Source organism: Callorhinus ursinus, unplaced genomic scaffold (genome assembly GCF_003265705.2).
Source record: "Callorhinus ursinus isolate GAN/ISIS: 27379988/994484 unplaced genomic scaffold, GSC_fseal_2.0 scaffold44, whole genome shotgun sequence".
In the NCBI taxonomy this organism is placed as follows: domain Eukaryota; kingdom Metazoa; phylum Chordata; class Mammalia; order Carnivora; family Otariidae; genus Callorhinus; species Callorhinus ursinus.
This window is the reverse complement of record NW_027397106.1, coordinates 8,181,288-8,203,045: the sequence shown is the minus strand read 5'-3', so window position 1 is coordinate 8,203,045 and position 21,758 is coordinate 8,181,288. Positions and strand designations below refer to the sequence as shown.

The window sequence follows — 21,758 nt, the reverse complement described above, 5'->3', positions numbered from 1 at the left end:
GATTGGGAGAGGGAGAATCAGGCTCCCCGCTGAGCAGGGAGGCTGATGTGGGACTTGATCCCAAGAACCTGGGATCATGACCTGAGCCAAAGGCAGACGCTTAACGACTGAGCCACCTAGGCGCCTGTCTGCTAACTTTTTAATCTTGACAAATAATGGTATACATTTTTAAAGTCTTCCCATCTCTTATCACCCTCAATTCCTTTTAAAAAATGCACTTTCAACATTAAAGAACTAAATTTTTATGAACTACGCTGTTTATTTGCCTTTCCCTCTGGAACAGTGAAGCCATCGCAGCAGCCCTAGTACTTTTGGGACTCTGCTCTGAAATGGATCCTCTCTATTCCCTCAGGGCCCACCTATGGGTTACTCTGTCTCCAATATTTTAAATCTCTGCTTACTGGAGATTAATTTATCTTTCTTCTCTCCAAATCTAAAAATAGTTTATGTCTAAGACTACTTCCTCATTTCACTTTCTACTCACTTGTTTAAAAGGTAATAAACATTCATTTTAACAATTCAGACAACACAGAAGTATAACAAAATATATTTCAGAAGCAAATAAAGAAAAAGATAGTTTTCCTCTCCCTATCCCAATCCTAGATAAAATCAAGGTTGAAAGGTTAATGTTTCTCTCCGTACTCTTTCCAGTAGTTTTAGAAACACATATTAATAGAAATTTTCATTTTTACAAATAATGAATTACACCGTATATATTTTTCTGAGGTTTATAATGGATACTCTTATCTAGCTCATTCTTTTAATTAACTACACAATATACTATTAATGTACCATAATTTTTAAGCCATTCCTTTATTGATAGATAATAAAGATTTGTCCAGATTTTGTGCCATTATAAACATTACTAGAATGAGTGTCCTTATACATGTATCTTTTTTAAATTGTGCAGTTTCTTTCTATAGATGCAAATCCTTAAAGTGAGATTATTGGGACAAAAGATATGTGCACGTTTTGATAGATACCGCCTGGAGAGAATATATATGGATTTTTTTTTTCTTGTTTGTTTTGACATCCAGCATCCATCTCTTTTTCTGGTAACAGCACCTCATTTTCTTTAGAAGAATTAGTTCTCCTCTATTAACCTTTGGAGTTACAAATGGTATTGACTCCTCCATTGACTTCTGCAATTGATCAATGAGAGTACAATATCACAGAGGTATGATATTCTATAGTTCAGGGATGGACACATGACTCAATTCAGGGCAGTAAGAATTAGATCAAGGAGTTTTCTTCTCTCCTGGACTTGTTGCTCTAAGGATATAAGCTCTCTTCATAAAGAGAGACCATTACAGAAAATGACTTCCACTCAGAGGAAGACAGAACTAAGAATTAGAAAGAAACTAGATTCTAATGATAACATTTCAGTAGATTCCATCTAGCTATGTCTAGATTTTCAGTTATGTGACTCTATAAATAACTTTTGGCAGGGGTAGGGGGGTGAGTTGGGTTTTCTGTTACTTGTGACCAAGGATGTTTTGAGTGAGACACTGCCAGATTACCTCTAGAATTATTGCAGTTCACATTCCAATCAAAAGGTAGAAGAATGTCTATTTCTCTCTCTTACCAGGACTGAAGCATGAATCTTACATCTTTGTTGGTGTAATGTGCATTAAATACTATCTCACTAATATTTTAATTAGTGTCTCCCTGACAACTAATAGGGCTGAAATTATTTTCATATATTTTGAGGCTGTGCATAATCTTTTTATGTTTTTATATTGTTGTTTGTCTTCATCTTTTTCTGATCTTTTTATAGGATCTTTTTTATGTTAGAGCTCTTAACTCTTGGTGTTCCATATATGTAGATACTATTTTTTTTCATAATCATCTTTTGACTTTGCTCATGGTGGCTTTTGTCATAAGAAGATTTTAATTTTTATATTGTCGAACCTGTCCATTCACTCTTAAACCCACAACAATTAGGCTTACGTCATCACCACTCCCCTGAAACTGCTCCTGGAGAAAATCACCAGTGACCTCATACTGACCAAGTGTAATGAACTCTTTATAGTCCTCAGCAAGCAGTTGTTGTCTTGTATTGACTGCCTGCTGTGTACCAGGCTTTGTGCTGGGCACTGGTGGTATAAATAAGATATTGTTCTTGCCCTTAAAGAGTTGACAGTTTATTGCAACAGTCAACCAGATGAACATATTTCAATATGTAATTGATGCTGATGTTGAGTTTGTGTTATGGGCTGAATTGTGTCCCCCCCAAAGGTTCATGTGTTTAAGTCCTAATCCCCAGCACCTCAGAATGTAATTGTATTTGAAGACAAGGTCTTTAAAGAGGTGATTAAGTTAAAATAAGGTCTTTACGGTAGGCCCTAATCCAATATGACTGGTATCCTTATAACAAGGGGAGATTAGGACATAGACATGTGTGCACACAGAGGGTAAACCATGCAAAGGCAGGAAAAATGGCCATCTACAAGCCTTAGAAGAAAGGTCTCAGAAGAAACAACCCTGCCAACCTCTTAATCTCAGACTTCTAGCCTCCAGAACTGTAAGGAAATAGATTTTTCTTGTTTAAGCACCCAGTCTGTGGTACTTTGTTATGGCAGCCCTAGCAAAAGAATATAGTTTGTCTCCACAACATCCCTTCCATAGCTCCCCCTGGTAAAGCATCCATGTGGTTGTAGAAGGCAAAGATTAAAACATACCAACAATTCCAGGAAAGAACTCTGATTATTTTAAAGCACTCAAGGTAATCCTATACTTCTTGCCACAGTGAGTGGTTTAGGAAACCCAGACTTTGACCAGTTTGTGTCTGTGAACTTTGAATTGCTCTTGACTCTGAGAAAGATTTTTCCTTATTCTTTAAATAAAGCAGCTAAAGCCTGCTCTCTTTCCATTTGGATGGTGAGGGTTGAGAATATAAACCCTGGAATTACTGCAGCTACTGTCATTGTGAACAAAGCTGGCTTCAGAATAATGCTGATTCTCTGTAAGGCAGAGCAGAGAAGGAGCAAAACCGAGTCCTTGACATTATTAAGCCACTGAATCAAATCAATCCTGATACCTGCTCAGTTATGTGAGCCAATAAATCCCCTTTCTTATTTAAGCAATTTTTAGTTTTTAAAAAACTTAAAAAAGGTCTTAACAGTTAGAAGGTACACAGGGAAGGGAATCTATCACAGATTGAATTCTCCAGGAAATATACTTTGACATAGAGATTCAGGTGCAGAAATTTCATTGGGGATTGCTCTTGGGATCCACCTCTGGAATGAGTAAAGGAAGTAAGATTGGACAGAGGAAGAAGTTAAACTGTGATGCAGTCCAGCAAAGGCATCCACCTTTCCTACAGAGAGTTCTGAAGACTATGCTACCTCAATGACCAATCATTTTGGCCAAACCCAGAAAAGTAAGGAGGCCCTCTTGAGCCAAAGGTAAGTTCTGGAGTAGGATTCAGTTGAAAGCTATCAGCCTCTAATACTTCTAGCAGCTGGTGGAATGACTGGTTCTGGATGGGGAGATCTCTGCAGTGTACCACATTATCTATGACCATTCACCCCTTTGCATATAATAAGTTCTAGAAGCAGCTCTTCCAAAGTTCTGTTGGGTCTTCCTGGAGAAATTTACAAGAAAAGTGTTCATGAGATTAACTACAGCCCTTGAAGCTGCTTTGGGGGCCATAATTGAAGCTGATCATCTCCTTCCTCTGCTACCCATTCTAGATTCCCCTCACCCTCTGCCTGTCAAGGTAGTTTATTTAGTGCAGTGACCTAGACCCTCTTCTCTGAGGGGACTTAGCCCTTCATCACTAGGTCCTTCTCAAGTTGTGGCTGTTGCACTTGTCCATGTACCATCTAAATTGGTCAGGTGCAAACCAAGACACCCAAATGGATTACTTGAGTATCAAACATATTCTTTCCTGTCTGTATTGTATAACAGCTGTCCTACTGAAGATTAGGGTCAGTTATACTTTCCTGCTGGTTTCTTGGAACGAAGACCCTGAAGTGACCTGGCACTTTAGCTGGCAGTAGCTGGGGTTTAATGGGACTCTTCCTGAGGTAGCCAAAACCTCTAACCTCTGCGGAAAAAAGGTTAAAAATTCCCTGAGTGGATCCCTGATAATTGGTATACAGAAATACTCCTACATCCACCCTTCAGCTACTGGACCCCCATGTATTCTCCCTACTTCCACCCTTCAGCTACTGGACCCCCATGTATTATCCCTGATAATCAGTATACAGAAATACTCCTACTTCCACCCTTCAGCTACTGGACCCCCATGTATTCTCCCCTATTGGGGACCCTGTACCATGTAATGAGTTTACCTTGAGTCCTGGAAGGTGATGTCCCTCCTCACAAGGTATCCTTTGCAAGCTAGCACCTCAAATGAATCTTCAAGTCTAGCAGTTTGTCTAGGTGGTGTAGTTTATGAAAAGATCAATGGATCCCATGGTCAGGTGCTCACTGCTGTATTAAATACTTGGTCATTGGACCAAACACTTTAAATCCTCAATGATACTGGTTAAGAACCTTCAGGCAGGAAGTCTAACTTGGAATATGTTGATATTCCAGTCAAGGTAGACTGGTACTACTTCCAGGGTGGAATGAATCCAATGTAGACAACTTGCCACCAAGTAACTGGTAGGTCTTCTAAAAGGGTGGTGCCATATTGTGGGCCAAGCATTGGTCTCTGTTGCCGGCAAGTTGGAAATTTATAGTGGTAGTAGATAGGTAAGCCTTGTAAGTGGGCGTCCATGCTATTGGGCCTATGTATAATCTCCATTCCTGCCCCGATTCTTATCACGTCCTTGTTGGCGCAACACTGGTGTAGCCAATGGCAGAGACTGGGTGATGTTATCTGGGTGACAAGTTACTGTTTCTTGTAGTTGTTTAGTGCCTCTTCTGTCATGGATGCTCTCTGTTGGGCATTAACATGTGAAACAAAAATCAAATTTCATATCCACTTTTATAGATTCAACCACATGCCTCTTTCCTAGACCTCTTTATCTCCTGTCTTTCTCCCTCCAGACTCTGACCAAGCAAACAAGCTTTTTGCCAGTGCCCATAACTTTTCACTCAGAGTGTACTACCAGATGCAAAGTCAAATCTCTGCTCACTTAGAGGTATTCCCCTTACTTTCAGGGCCGCTCTTAAGTGGCTGCCTGTGGCACTTAGACAGTGGAACTGCCACGTTTAGGTCCCCCACATCCTAGGGTACCAATGGAAGATGGGAAGGTAAGACCAAACATGAGAAATAAAGTCTTTATTGGACCCAAACAAGGAGTCCATGGGTCTTGAGGACCTCTTTGTATTTATCAGTTGTCTTCTCTACATTCTTCTTGGCCTGTTTTTGCTACCTCATAAGCTACTACTTCTTCCTATAATGGAACTTGGCCTTCTCCTTTCACTTTTCCTCTCGGGTGGCCATCATGGCCTGTACTTCCAGGAAACCTTGCCAGCCAGGTACCCCAGGTATGCATACGTCTGAGTGGGCTTCAGCTGCACAACCTTGAGGGCAGTAAAAACCACCATTCACTTTTTCTTCTTATGAGGTGTGGGTGACAGGAGCAGGAGTGGGATCCCATCAAATACCATGAGGCAGTCCAAGGTGGCTGGGTCTTACTTGGTCTTGAGCAGCAAAATGCCTTGTACCATTCTGCCAAAAGATGTAGCTAGGGGCCCAGAAGTAACAGGGGACTGGAAGTGGTAGAGCCCACAGGATGAGTTGGTGTTCATGCATTTGTGGAAGAAGACCAGGTACCGCAACTTGTTTCAGTAGAAATTGCCAGAAATGTGGATGCCCTCACAGTGAGTGACCACCAACTTCCTGCCTGGCAGTACTACTTAGCCATGATGCTCACCTGACAACACAGGAGATGGCCTTGGCTATCCATATACTGTGACTAGCCCCAACACCATCTGTGGTATCTACATGGAAAAGGCCAGGAACCATTCAACAAAAGATATTTAAGGCTCCGCAGCAGATGACATGACCTCACTCCAGAATCTAAGGGATCTGTGTTGTGATTGTCCCACTGGGACTTGCCATAAACTTTTAAATTTATATAGAGGCAAGAAAGTTCAAATATACAAGGAGAAAGCAAAAATCTTTATGAATCTCATCATTAGAGACAGTTCTTGTCATCAACATCCTAGTGAGCATCTCTTTAGACCTTTTCCCATGTAAAACTATGTATGTGATTGCTGTTTAACAACCTGCTTTTTTGTTCAATAATACATCAGTGAATCTAGATATGCATCATTCCTTTGTTTGGCTATATCATAATTTAACCAGCTTGCTGTAGATAATGAGTTCTTAAGTAGATGGTACTGCCCTCTAGAGTATATTTTGTGTCTAGAGTATTTACGTTTTGAAATACGTATTATTTTGTTACAAATTGCTTTCCTTTTATTTCTCTTTAATATTACAATTAGGTATATTTTGTTTTAGGCATCTATGACTTCCATTTCAGGACTGTAAAGGAAGTGTTAACAAAATATTTATTATAAAAAGGGGACTGAATTGGCTAGGATTGAGAAAAATTGCTTATAGATGGACATAGAGTATTTCCAATTTTCAATATTACAAAGCATGATTTAATGAACATCTATATGCATTCATCCTTTGGAGTAGGTTTGCTACATTAAAGGGTATGGATGTTTAAAATTTTGACACATTGCACCAATTTACCCATACACCAACAGGGCACGAGAGTGCCAGTTCCCTCATACACTACTCACCAACAGGAATGTAATCCTGATGTCTAACCTATTGCTCTTCACATAAAGGCTAGATAAAATTTTCTTAAAATTCATTTTATGGTCTAGGATAAATCTAGAGTCTTCCTCATGATTCTGAAAGTTCCAGGAATTTACTTTATTCCTTGTCACTTCTGGTTTTAGTTTCTAACTTAACTAATTTCTCTTTCTCTTCTGTGCTTTGTTTTGTTTTGTTTTTAGTAATAGCTATTTTGAGATACACTTCCTACACCATACACTTTGCCCATTTAAAGTGCACAGTAGAATGGTTCTTGGTATATTCAGAGTTGTGCAAACATCCTTACAATCAATGTTTTTTTCTTTTGAAGATTTTATTTTAGAGAGAGAGCATGTGCTCAGGGGAGAGAGGTGGGGGAATGTGGGGGGGGCAGGGGGGAGTAGAGGGAGAGGGAGAGAGAAACCCAAGCAGACTCCAAGCTGACCATGGAGCCCGACATGGGGCTCAATCCCTGGTCCCTGAGATCACGACCCAAGCCAAAATCAAGAGTTGATCGCTCAATCGATTGAGCCACCCAGGTCCTCCCCTCAGAACCAATGTTTTAAGAGCATTGTTTTCATCACCCCTTCCCCAAATCCTATACCCACTAGCAGTCACTCCTTATCCCCCAGCCCCAATCCTCTAGCACTAGGCAACTACTAATCTACTTTATGTCTTTATGGACTTGCCTATTCTGGATAGTTTATATAAATGGAATCATAAAATATGTGGGCTTTTCTGACTGGCTTTCACTTAGCATAATGTTTTCAAGGTTCATTCATGTTCTAGCATGTAACAGTACTTTTTTTATTCATGTTTAATTTGTTGAATAATATTCTGTCATATGGATATACTATATTTTATTTATCTGTTCATCAACTGATGGGCATTTTGGTTGTATCCACTTTTTGGCCATTATGAATGATGCTATTATGAATATTCATGTATAAGTTTTTGTGTGAACGTACGGTTTTATTTCTCTTGGGTATATACTTTTAAGTGGAATTGCTAGGTCCATATGGTAACTGTGTTCAACCATTTGAAGAACTGCCAAACTCTTTTCCAAAAAAGCTGTACCATTTTATATTCCCATCAGTAATGTAGGAGGATTACAATTTCTCCACACAATAACACGTGTTACTTTCTGTGTTTTTGATTACAGCCATTCTACTGAGTATGAATTTGTATCTCGTTGTGATTTTAATTTGCCTTTCCCTGAAGCTAATGATGTTGGACATCTTTTCATGTGCATTTGTCTGTATATCTTTGGAGAAGTGTCCATTCAAATCATTTACCCATTTTTTTTTTAAGTAGGTTCCATACCCAGCATGGAGCCCAATGCAGGGCTTGAACTCGGGATCCTGAGATCAAGACCTCAGCTGAGATCAAGAGTTAGACACTTTAAATGTTTGGTAAAATTCCCGTGGGAAGCCATCTGGCCCTGGGCTTTTGTTTGTTGGGAGATTTTTGATGACTGCTTCAATTTCCTTAGTGGTTATAGGTCTGTCCAGGTTTTCTATTTCTTCCTGGTTCAATTTTGGTAGTTGATACATCTCTAGGAATGCATCCATTTCTTCCAGATTATCTAATTTGCTGGCATATCATTGCTCATAATATGTTCTTATAATTGTTTGTATTTCTTTGGTGTTGGTTGTGATCTCTCCTCTTTCATTCATGATTTTATTTATTTGGGTCATTTCTGTTTTCTTTTTGATAAGTCTGGCCAGGGGTTTATGGATCTTACTAATTCTTTCAAAGAACCAGTTCCTGGTTTTGTTGATCTGTTCTACTGTTCTTTTGGTTTGGTTTCTATTTCATTGATTTCTGCTCTTATCTTTTTATTATTTCTCTTCTCCTGCTGGGTTTAGGCTTTATTTGCTGTTCTTTCTCCAGCTCCTTTAGGTTTAGGGTTAGGTTCTGTATTTGAGACCTTTCTTGTTTCTTTAGAAAGGCTTGTACTGCTATATACTTTCCTCTTAGGAGTGCCTTTGCTGCATCCCAAAGATTTTGAACAGTTGTGTTTTCATTTTCATTTGTTTCCATGAATTTTTTAAATTGTTCTTTAATTTCCTGGTTGACCCATTCATTCTTTAGTAGGGTGCTCTTTAGCCTCCATGTATTTGAATTCTTTCCAACTTTCCTCTTGTGAGTGAGTTCTAGTTTCAAAGCATTATGGTCTGAAAATATGCAGGGAATGATCCCAATCTTTTGGTACCAGTTGAGACCCGATTTGTGGCCTAGGATGTGATCTATTCTGGAGAATGTTCCATGGGCACTAGAGAACAATGTGTATTCTGTTGCTTTGGGATGGAATGTTCTGAATATATCTGTGAAGTCCATTTGGTCCAGTGTGTCATTTAAAGTCTTAATTCCTTGTTTATCTTTTGCTTAGATGATCTGTCCATTTCAGTGAGGGAGGGTGTTAAAGTCCGCCACTATTATTGTATTGTTGTCGGTGTGTTTCTTTGCTTTTGTTATTACCTATTCTTCTGAAACTGTTCCAAAAAATAGAAATGGAAGGAAAACTTCCAAACTCATTTTGTGAGGCCACCATTACCTTGATCTCAAAACCATACAAAGACCCCATCAAAAAGGGGAATTACAGACCAATATCCTTGATGAACATGGATGCAAAAATTCTCACCAAAACACTAGCCAATAGGATCCAACAGTACATTAAAAGGATTATTCACCATGACCAAGTGGGATTTATCCATGGGCTGCAAGGTTGGTTCACATCTGCAAATCAATCAGTGTGATACAATACATTGATAAAAGAAAGAACAAGAACCATATGATCCTCTCAATAGATGCAGAAAAAGCATTTGACAAAGTACAGCATCCTTTCTTGATCAAAACTCTTCAGAGTATAGGGATAGAGGGTACATACCTCAATATCATAAAAGCCATCTAGAAAAACTCACAGCAAATATCATTCTCAATGGGGAAAAACTGAGAGCTTTCCCCCTAAGGTCAGGAACACGGCAGGGATGTCCACTATCACCACTGCTATTCAACATAGTACTAGAAGTCCTAGCCACAGCAATCAGACAACAAAAAGAAATCAAAGGCATCCAAATCGGCAAAGAAGAAGTCAAACTCTCACTCTTTGCAGATGATATGATACTTTATGTGGAAAACCCAAAAGACTCCACCCCAAAACTGCTAGACCTCATACAAGAATTCAGTAAAGTGGCAGGATATAAAATCAATGCATAGAAATCAGTGGCATTCCTATACACCAACAACAAGACAGAAGGAAGAGAAATTAAGGAGTCAATCCCATTTACAATTGCACCCAAAACCATAAGATACCTAGGAATAAATCTAACCAGAGGCAAAAAAATCTGTACTCAGAAAACTATAAAATACTCATGAAAGAAATTGAGGAACACACGAAGAAATGGAAAAACGTTCCATGCTCATGGATTGGAAGAACAAACATTGTGAAGATGTCAATGCTACCTAGAGCAATCTACACATTCAATGCAATCCCCATCAAAATACCATCCACTTTTTTCAAAGAAATGGGACAAATAATCCTAAAATTTGTATGGAACCAGAAAAGACCCCGAATAGCCAAAGGAATGTTGAAAAAGAAAAGCAAAGCTGGCGGCATCATAATTCCGGACTTTAAGCTCTACTACAAAAACTGTCATCATCAAGACAGTATGGTACTGGCACAAAAACAGACACATAGATCAATGGAACAGAATAGAGAGCCCAGAAATGGACCCAAACTCTATGGTCAACTAATCTTCAACGAAGCAAGAAAGAATGTCCAATGGAAAAAAGACCGTCTCTTCAACAAATGGTGTTGGGAAAATTGGACAGCCACATGCAGAAGAATGAAACTGGACCATTTCCTTACACCACACACAAAAATAGACTCCAAATGGTTGAAAGACCTAAATGTGAGACAGGAGTCCATCCAAATCCTAAAGGAGAACACAGGCAGCAACCTGTTCGACCTGAGCCACAGCAACTTCTTCCTAGAAACATCGCCAAAGGCAAGGGAAGCAAGGGCAAAAATGAACTATTGGGACTTCATCAAGATAAAAAGCTTTTGGGGCGCCTGGGTGGCTCAGTCGGTTAAGCGACTGCCTTCGGCTCAGGTCATGATCCCGGGGTCCCGGGATCGAGTCCCGCGTCGGGCTCCCCGCTCAGCGGGGAATCTGCTTCTCCCTCGGACCCTCCCCCCTCTCATGTGCTCTGTCTCTCTCATTCTCTCTCTCAAATAAATAAATAAAATCTTTAAAAAAAAAAAAAGATAAAAAGCTTTTGCACAGCAAAAGAAACCGTCAACAAAACCAAAAGACAACCGACAGAATGGGAGAAGATATTTGCAAATGACATATCAGATGAAGGGCTAGTATCCAAAATCTGTAAAGAACTTCTTAAACTCAACACCCAAAGAACAAATGATCCAATCAAGAAATGGGAAGAAGACATGAACAGACATTTTTCCAAAGAAGACATCCAAATGGGCAACAGACACTTGAAAAAGTGCTCAACATCGCTCGGCATCACGGAAATCCAAATCAAAACCTCAACGAGATACCACCTCACACCAGTCAGAATGGCTAAAATTAACAAGTCAGGAAACAACAGATGTTGGCAGGGATGCAGAGAAAGGGGAACCCTCCTACACTGTTGGTGGGAAGGCAAGGTGGTGCAGCCACTCTGGAAAACAGTATGGAGGTTCTTCAAAAAGTTCAAAATAGAGCTACCCTACAACCCAGCAATTGCACTCCTAGGTATTTACCCCAAAGATACAAATGTTGGGATCCAAAGGGGTACGTGCACCCCGATGTTTATAGCAGCAATGTCCACAATAGCCAAACTATGGAAAGAGCCAAGATGTCCATCAACAGATGAATGGATAAAGAAGATGTGGTATATATATATATATATATGTAATGGAATATTATGCAGCCATCAAAAGGAGTGAAATCTTGCCATTTGCAATGACGTGGATGGAACTGGAGGGTATTATGCTGAGCGAAATAAGTCAATCAGAGAAAGACATATATCATATGACCTCACTGATAGGAGGAATTCTTAATTTCAGGAAACAAACTGAGGGTTGCTGAAGTGGTGGGGGGTGGGAGGGATTGGGTGGCTGGGTGATAGACATTGGGGAGGGTATGTGCTATGGTGAGCACTGTGAATTGTGTAAGACTGTTGAATCAACAGACCTGTACCTCTGAAACAATACATTATATGTTAAAAAAAAAAGAAGAAGAAGATAGCAGGAAGGGAAAGATGAAGGGGGGCAAATTGGAGGGGGAGACGAACCTTGAGAGACTATGGACTCTGAGAAACAAACTGAGGGTTCTAGAGGGGAGGGGGGTGGGGGGATTGGGTTAGCCTGGTGATGGGTGTTAAAGAGGGCACGTTCTGCGTGGAGCACTGGGTGTTATGCACAAACAATGAATCATGGAACACTACATCAAAAACTAATGATGTAATGTATGGTGATTAACATAACATAATAAAAAAAGAAAAAAAAAGAGACACATAACTGACTGAGCCACCCAGGCACTCCTCATTTGCCCATTTTTTAAAAAAGATTTATTTATTTATTTGACAGAGAGACACAGCAAGAGAGGGAACACAAGCAGGAGGAGTGGGAGAGGGAGAAACAGGCTTCCCGCCGAGCAGGGAGCCCAATGCGGGGTTCAATCCCAGGACCCTGGGATCATGACCTGAGCTGAAGGCAGATGCTTAATGACTGAGCCTCCCAGGCGCCCCTCATTTGCCCATTTTTGATTGGGCTATTTTTCTTTTTATTTCTGAGTTGTAAATTCTTTATATATTTTAGATACAAGTCCTTTATCATATATTTGCTTTGTAAATATTTTTTCCCACTCTATGAATTATCTTCACTTTCTTGATGGTGTTCTTTGAAGAACAAATTTTTAAATTTTGATGTTGTCCAATTTATCTATTTTTGTTGTTATTGTTTGTGATTTGGTGTTGTATCTAATAAACTGTTGCCCCTTCCAGCATCACCAAGATATATGCCTATATTTTCCTGTAAGAATTTAGTAGTTTTAACTCATACTTTTAGACCTTTGATCCATTATTTTGTATGTGTATATGCATAAATTTTGTGGATATGCAACTTCAGTCTTTTGCATGTGGATATCCAGGTGTCCCAACATCATTTGCTGAAAAGACTTCCTTTCTTCATTAAAATGTCATGGCATCCTTGTCGAAAACCAACTGACCACAAATGTGAAGGTTTATTTCTGGAATCCCCAACTCTAGTCCATTGATTTTTATGTCTGTCCCTATGCCAGTTGATCTTTTGTCTCTATTATAAATAGCTTTGTAGTAAGTTTTGAAATTGGAAAATATGGGTCCTTCTGCTTTATTCTTTTTCAAGATTGTTTTGGTTATTCTGGGTCTCTTGAATTTTCTTACGAATTTTAGGCTCAGCTTGTCAATTTCTGCAAAAAAGGCAGCTGGGATTTAGATAGTGATCAGGTTGGATCTGTAGATTAGTTTGGGGATTATTGCCATCTTAACAGTATTAAGTTTTCCAGTCCAGCACATGAGATGCCTTTCCATTTATTTAGGTCTTCTTTAATTTTTTTCAACAATGTTTTTGTAGTTTCCAGAGTATAGGTTTTGCTTTCTTTTCTTTTTCTTTTGGTTAAATTTATACACCTATTTTATTCTTTTTGATGCTGTTGGAGATGAAATTGTTTTCTTTAACTTTTCAGTTTGTTCATTACAGGTGCATAGAAATAAAATTGATTTTTGTGTATTGATCATGTTTCCTGACATTTTGCTGAAAACATTTTAGTTCTAATAGATTTTTGGTGGATTCCTTAGGATTTTCTGCATAAAAGATCATGTCATCTGTGAATAGAAATAGTTTTACTTCTTCCTTTCAAATATGAGCTTTTATTTCCTTTTCTTGCCTAATTGCCCTTGCTAGACTCTCCAGGACAGTGTTGAAGTGTTGAATAAAAGCAGTAAGAACTGACATCCTTGTCTTGTCCTTGATCTTAGGGGGGAAAGCATTCAGTCTTTCATCATTAAGTATGATGTTAACTATGGGTTTTCATAGAAGTCCTTTACATTGATGAAGTTCCTTTCTGTCTATGAAGTTAGTTTGTTGAATGTTTATTCATGTGTTGGATTTTGTCAAATACTCTTTCTGAATCTGTTTGAGACAATCATGCCATTTTTCCCTTTATTCTAGTGATATGGTATATGAATTGATTTTTTGGATATTAACCATCTTGCATTTCTGGGATAATTTCCATGTGGTCATGGTGTACAATCCTTTTTATATGTTGCTGGATTCAGTTTACTAATTCATCTCTGTATTTTGCAGTTTATTCTTTATTAATGTCCAGGTATTAGCCCAAATATGGGGCATGGCTGCTTCTCCTTGATTTTTCTCCAAATATCATTGTAGTGACCATTTCTCTTTTATTCTGGTACCTAGAATCTGAACTCTATGAGTCTTGGTAAGAGTTAAAGTCCATTTCTCACTATAGGAATTACAACAATTCACTTTTGCAGCCTCCCTCGGTGCACAGCAGAGGCATATGATCAGTCAGAAACACTTTACTTTGTATATAATTTGGGATCTAATGACACTAATAGTATGGTTAAATTCTCTCACTCTTGCTCTCTCTCTTTTTCTGCACACTGTTAAGTATTTCCCTGCCAGAACCAGGTTTGGACATGATTTGGTTGTTTTTACCAGCTGCTTAGTCCCAAGCCTAGTTCTCTAGCTCTCCTAGTCCCTTGGGTGAGCTGCCCAATATCCTTCTATTAGATCCCTTTATGATTAATTCAACCAGAGTCCATTTTTATAAACAGCAACTAGTAGCCTTTGCCACATATAGACAAGGCATTACTGTTACTTGACTTGAACTGCTAATTTAGGAGGTTATGTTAGATATTGCATCAAAGAACCATACAGGAAACAATTTAAAATAAAATATTTGACTTGTTTTTAAAAAAAGAACCTTGACTGAGGTGCCTGGGTGGCTTAGTAGGTTGAGTGTCCTACTCTTGGTTTTGGCTCAGATCATGATCTCAGGATCGTGAGATAGAGTCCCACATTAAGCTCCACACTCAGCAGGGAGTCTGCTTGAGATTCTTTCCTCTCCCTCTTCCTTCCTGCTGCTCATGCGTGCTCTCTCTCTCTAAAGTACTAAATAGATGTTTTTTTTAAATAACAAAATAAAAATAAATAAAAAGGAACCCTGGCCATTTCTCCTAACACAAGCTCTAGCTTTCCACAGATGCTTTATTTCATTCTCTTTCTTTTTTCTTCTCTCCACCTGGTCCAAAATTCCTGTTCATTTTTTAAGTAAAGGGGCTTATCCAATTCTGCTTTCTCCTGCCAATCCCAAATAAGTTATCAAGATCTTTTTGTAAGTAAAGACAGCTCTTTTCCTAAAACAAACCAGTCACATAATTTTTTTCATTCCACCACATTGGATATTCCATGTTGTTTTGTCATAACCAATCTCACAATTAACAAAGGATAACACACTTGTAAAAATTTGCATTCATCAGATTATTCCTTTTTTTTTTTTTTTAAAGAGAGAATGCTCATGGGTGCATGCCAGTGGCCCAGTGGTGGTGGAGGGGTAGAAGGAGAGGGAGAGAGAGAATCTTAAGCAGGCTCCACTCCCAGTGGGGAACCTGACCTGGGGCTCAATCTCACAAAACTGAGATCATGACCTAGGCTGAGATCATGACCTATGCTGAAATCAAGAGCCTGAAGCTTAACCAACTGAGCCACCTATGTGCCCCTGGATTATTTCATTTAAAAAAAAATAATTGGAGACTCAGATTTCTTTTGGAAATTGCCTGTGATTTTATTCTTTTTTCCTATTGGAATATTTGTCTTTTTCTTGTTATTTTGTAAATTCTTTTAAGCTCTTTATATATAGGGAATATTAGTACATGATCATATTTGTTGCAGATACTTTCCCCTGGTTGTTATTTGTCATCATCATTGTTTACGATGAAGTTCTGTTTGTTTCACCAAGTGGAAATTTTGGTTTTATTTTTTAGGAAATAAAACCTTTCAGGCTTTTCTTTTATGGCTTCTAGATTTTGTCATGCTTAGAAAAGCTTCTCCTACTCATTGCCTCTGGCTTCGAGATCATATAAACATTTACCTGTCTTTTTTTCTCTACCCATAATTCACTAAAAATTAGGAAACCAATGGTCAGATTTATAAAATGACTTGTCCATGGTCATACAACTAATTAAAGTTAGGAATAGTCTACAGAAAAGATGGCAGTCCTTCTCAAAGCAGTCCTAAACAGTGGTACTTTGTTTAATATTAAAACTTTTTTTAATGTTAAGTGAGATTTTCACCCTTTAAAAATTCTGGCAATTTTCCAGAAGCTCTTTTAGGAAATAAAAAGAAAATACTCTTTCAAACACTGATAATCCAAAAGACACAGTGGGATTTACTGGACAAATGTGTACTCATCCTTGAGAAATTCCTTTATTAAAACATATGGGGGAAAAACATATGGGAAAATTTCATCAGTTTAATAAACCAGCCACTTCTCTTAAGTCTCATTTCCCTAAAGCTATCCTATAATAGAGCCAATAGAAGGCAGATTATTTTTTAAAAATGACTATATTCTTTCTTAAAATGTTTTTTGGCATATAAAAATTATTTACACACTAATTTTCAGCTGACAGCAATACTTTTGTCAGCTTCATAAATTATTTTACTATTTATCAGAATCTTATATCTTATATTATTTTTAACAAGGGTATTTGCACACCTCTCAAGCCAATAGAATGTTAACATGCAATAGATACAATCTGCATGTCTTCTGAATTTACTATATGAGTTCCACTGATTTTTGCTTTCTCTTATAGATTTATTTTTAAAATAACAAATCCACAAGATAAAGCTATTCTTAGAAGGAACTATTAATATGTAGACAAGCAATAATTGGCTATTTTCCAAAATAAACCTTTTCTTAGGTGAATTTGGTTTCAAAGTAATTTAATCTTTATGTTTCCTATAAAAATAAAAACTTTTATTTTTAAAAAGATTTTATTTATTTATTTGAGAGATAGAGAGCGCACAAGCTGGGGGAAGGGCAGACTCCCCACTGAGCAGGGAGCCCTACACAGGGCTCAATCCCAGGACCCTAAGATCATGACCTGAGCCAAAGGCAGACACTTAACCAACTGAGCCACCCAGGTACCCCAACAATAAAAACTTTTAAATACAGTCTTCATTTCAATTAAGCTTTAACATCCAAGAAACATCTTCAAAACCTGCCTCACTGGAATGTTCCTTCTAACAATTATGATGAACATTCCACAAGAGTGAAGCAACTGTGGAATACAGAACAGGAATGATCAACAATCACCATCTCACTAATGCAATATTTTTTCATTTATGCATGTTTTCTTTCAATATTTCTTCATATAGTACACACAGCACATAGTTACAATTCAAGTGTTCATAATTTTATTTTCCTGTTATCATTATGTCATGAAACTTGTGTTATTGCCATTTGGTTGACAGGAATTAAATTACGACAATATTCCTATGAGGATGTTTCCCAATTTAATTATTGTTTTTCTTTCCAGCTACTAGAATATTTCAATTATGTCTTTGTTGTTTATATTACACATACTTTAAAAAGGATTTGAGGCTGTATAAAAGCAAAACAAATAAAGAAAGAAATAAAGAAACCTTTGTAGGGGCACCTGGGTGGCTCAGTCGGGTTGGGTGTCCAGCTGTTGATTTCTGCTCAGGTCTTGGGCTCGGAGTTGTGAGATCGAGCCCTGTATCGGGTTCTGCACTCAGCATGGAGTCTGCTTGAGATTTTCTCTCCTTCCTTTGCCCCTCCCCCAACTTGCATGCTCTCTCTCTCTAAAAAAAAAAAAAACAACAACAACTTTTAGGGACATCCAGGTGGCTCATTCAGTTAAGTTATGCCCCACTAAGTGCGGAGCCTGATTCAGGGCTCTATTCACAACCCTGAGATCATGATCTGAGCTGAAATCAAGAGTTGAGTGCTCAACTGACTGAGCTACTGAGGCACCCCTGAACTACTCTTCTAATATAAATATTTTAAAGCCAAAAACTTTACTCTGAGCACAGCTTTAGCTGCAAGTTTTGATATATTCTGTTTAGATTTTTACTCAGTTCTAAATATTTTCTGATTTCCTTTGTCATTTCCCTTTGACCCATGTATTTACAAGGGTGTTATTTAATTTCCAAATATTTGAAAGTTTTTTCAATAACATACATATCTTACTATTATTGATTCCCAGTTTAATTTCACTATTTTCCAAGAGCATAATTTGTGTGATGTCAATCATACAACATTTATTGAGACATTTTTTATAGCCAAGTATATTTGTCTGTCTTGATAAAAAGTACCATGTGCACTTGAAAAGAATATCTATTCTGCAGTTGTTGGGTGTAGTGTTCTGTATTAGGTCAGATAGTTGATCATGTTTTTTAGGTCATCCATGTTCTTACTGGTATTTTACCTATTCATAAATTGGTAAAAGAGAGATATTAATACCTCCAAATATATTTATATATTATCTTTTTCTTTCTTTAATTCTGTCAGTTTTGCTTCATGAATTTGAAGCTTGGTTATTGAGTGGGTATGCAAATGTGATTGTTATGGCTTCCTGTGAATTGGCCCTTTCTCATCAGTATGAAATGCCCTCTTTGTCTCTGGAAATACTCTGTTTGAAGCTATTTAACATACTAATTTGGCCATACCATCTTTCTTATACTTACAATTTTCATGTTTTTTTTTATTTACTTTCAACTCATCTGTATATTTATATTTAAAGTGACTTATAGAGACTGAATGGTTGGGTCTTCCTTTATAAAAACCTATGCTGATAATCTGTCTTAATTGGATTGTTTAGTCAATTAACATATAATACAATTATTGATGTGATTGGATTTAGGTCTACTATTTTATTATTTTGTTTACTATTTGTCCTCCCCATTTTTGGTTCCTCTCTTTCTCCTTATCTTGACTTATTTTGGATTATTTAGTTATTTTTTTAAATTTCACTTTATCTAGTGTTTAAAAAAATTTTTATCTAGACTTTATTTTATCTACTTTTTTAGTTACCTTTTTGCATTTTTTTAGTAGTTGCTTTAGGGATTATAATATATACCTTTAGTTTTGCACAATCTACCTTCAATTAATAGTGTATCACTTCACATAAAATGTAGAAACCTTGCAATTTTATTGGCCCATTTTCCTGCTCCCTACTGTCCTTTGGGCCATAATAGTCATGTGTTATATTTACTTATATTAAAAATTTCAGGGGCGCTTTGGTGGCTCAGATGGTTAAGCATCTGCCTTCAGCTCAGGTCATGATCCTGTGGTCTTGGGTTTGAAACCCACATTGGGCTCCTGGCTCAGTGGGAGCCTGCTTCTCCCTCTCCCTCTGCCTCTCCCCCTGCTCATGCTCTCCCTCTTTCTCTCTCTCTCTCTGTATCTCAAATGAATAAATAAAATGTTTTAAAAATATAAAAAAAATTTCATAAGAAAATGTTATAATTTTTGCTTTGAATTATCCTATGTATTTTAAAGAAATTAAGAGGAAAATAGCCCTTTATGTTTATCCAGATATTTAGCATTTCTAATGATCTTCATTCTTTCCTGAAGATCCAAGATTATCTGGTGCCATTTTTCTTCAGTGCAAAAAACTTCAGCATTTCTTACATTGAAAATCTGATGGAGATAAATTTTCCAAGTTATCTTTTATCTGTGTTTTTATTTTGCCTTCATTCTTTTTTTTTTTAAGATTTTATTTATTTACTTGACAGAGAGAGAGACAGCAAGAGCAGGAACACAAGCAGGGGGAGTGGGAGAGGGAGAAGCAGGCTTCCCGCTGAGCAGGGAGCCCGATGCAGGGCTCCATCTTATATCTGATCATGACCCGAGGGGAAGGCAGACGCTTAACGACTGAGCCACCCAGGCGCCCCACTTTGCCTTCTTTCTTGAAGGGTATTTTCACTGGATAAAGAATTCAGGTTTGGTGAGTTTTTTATTGTTAGCACTTTGACTGTGTTGTTCCAACACCTTTTGGCTTCCGTTGTTTCTGATGAGAAGTCAGCCATTTGGGGCACCTGGGTAGCTTGGTCAATTAAGCTTCCGACTCTTGATTTTGGCTCAGGTCATGATTTCAGGGTCATGAGACTGAGCCCTGCATCAGGCTCCATGCTCGGCAGGAAGTCTTCTTGGGATTCTTTCCCTCTCATTCTGCCCATCCCCTCACTCTCCCCTCTGTCTCTAAAACAAATTTTTAAAAAGTCAGCCATTAACCATATCATCTATATGTTACATATCATTTTTCTCTTGTTGCTTTCAAGATTTCTCTTTATCTTTTGTTTTCATCAGTTTGACTATGATATACCTAGTCATTATTTTCCTCATATTTATTATTCTTGGGATTTGCTGAGTTTCTTGTATCTGTATTTTTTATTATATTGACAGATTGAGTACATTTTCAGACTTTTTTTTCAAACTTTTTTTTCCTACTTCATCCTCCTTATTTTCCTTCTGTAATTTCAGTTTCTTAAATTTTGGACCTTTGGTATTGTTACACAGGTTCATGAATATCTGTTTATTTTCTTTCTGTCAGTCTTTATTTTTCAGATTGGAGCATTTCTGTTGATTTATTTTCAAGTTTACTGATTGTTTCTCTTGTTATCACCATTCTGCTGTTAAGACCATCCAGTAAATTTTTTGTTTCAGTTATTGTTTTTGTGTGTGTGTGGAAGTTTTCATTTGGTTCTTTTCATAATTTTTTCTCTTCTGAGCCTTTCTATTTTTAATTTATTACAGTGTATTTTTCTTTACCTCATTAAGCATAGTTAAAATAGCTTGATTAAGTGCTTGTCTGCTGGCATCACTCTGCTAACACCAACATCTGAGTCATCTTTAGATTAGTTTCCATTCATTATCTTTTCTTTGAAAGATACATCACAGTTTCCTGATCCTTTATATGTCATATAACTTTGGATTGTATCTTGAATATTTTGAATTTAATGTTGTGGAGATTTTATTTTCTGTTTTAGTCCTTCAAAGAGTGCTGATCTTTTTGTTTGAGCATGCAATTTACAGCAAACTCTTTTTGGTGACAGCTCAAATTTCAGTTTAGTTCTTTTATACCTGAGCTATGTGCAATGTGTTCATAGTTCAAGGGTCAGGTAGAAACTTGATTATATTTTGGAAACAGAATTTAGGGATCTCTCTTTGGTTCTTTCTTTTCTAAGGTTCCACTCTCACCTTATAATGATGCAGGTTGCCCTGAACTCTGTATTTTGGGTCTTCAAGCTAGAAAGACTACAGATTATTGGAGCCCTGCATAGTGCCACAACTTTGGCCTGACCTCAGGCTAAACCATCTTCCACCTAAAAATGTGAAATGGCTTGTGTTGCTGTCTTCTCCCAGTTTTTCAGTTTTCCTCCCAAAACCGCCTATTGTTTTTTACTTTCTCTCCAGAATCTTCAAGTAATTTTTGTATTTTGTCCCAAGTTTATCTGTTATCTATAGAAGAGTTAGTGTTTTAGGAGCTAACTCAGCCATTTAATTCTCTATTCAATTTTTTTCTTTTGAAAAGATGTTTAAAAATTCTCACAAGTGACCTCTGCAAACTGCAAAGGAACATGGACATATGCAAAGGAAAAGTTATTCCCTTTTTTCTTTACTAGTCAACTCCCACCCACTTGGAAATATCTATTATTAACAAATAGTCTATCTCCCTTCTTACCAATCTCTAGACTCACACATATTTTATATATATGTTAAATTATATAAATTATATATTATATAAATAATGTATAAATATATAAATATGAATATAAATATATAAATATAAATTATATATTATATAAATTAAATATATATATTATATATTAAAATATAAAGGATTTTTCCTTTTGAAAAAGGAATCAAACTGTACTTATTACTATGTAGCTTTCTTTTCTTAGTGTGTTGTGAACAGATTTTTAAGTTAACAT

General features: G+C 37.3%; 1 long non-coding RNA gene and 1 pseudogene across 2 annotated transcripts in view; one reads left to right on the top strand and one right to left on the bottom strand.

The window, feature by feature from the left end:
• LOC141370771 (uncharacterized) overlaps positions 1-21,758 on the top strand; it is a 163,369-nt gene that overhangs the window by 3,939 nt on the left and 137,672 nt on the right. The window lies entirely within an intron of this gene.
• On the bottom strand, positions 5,237-5,867 carry LOC112832213 (large ribosomal subunit protein uL13 pseudogene; annotated as a pseudogene).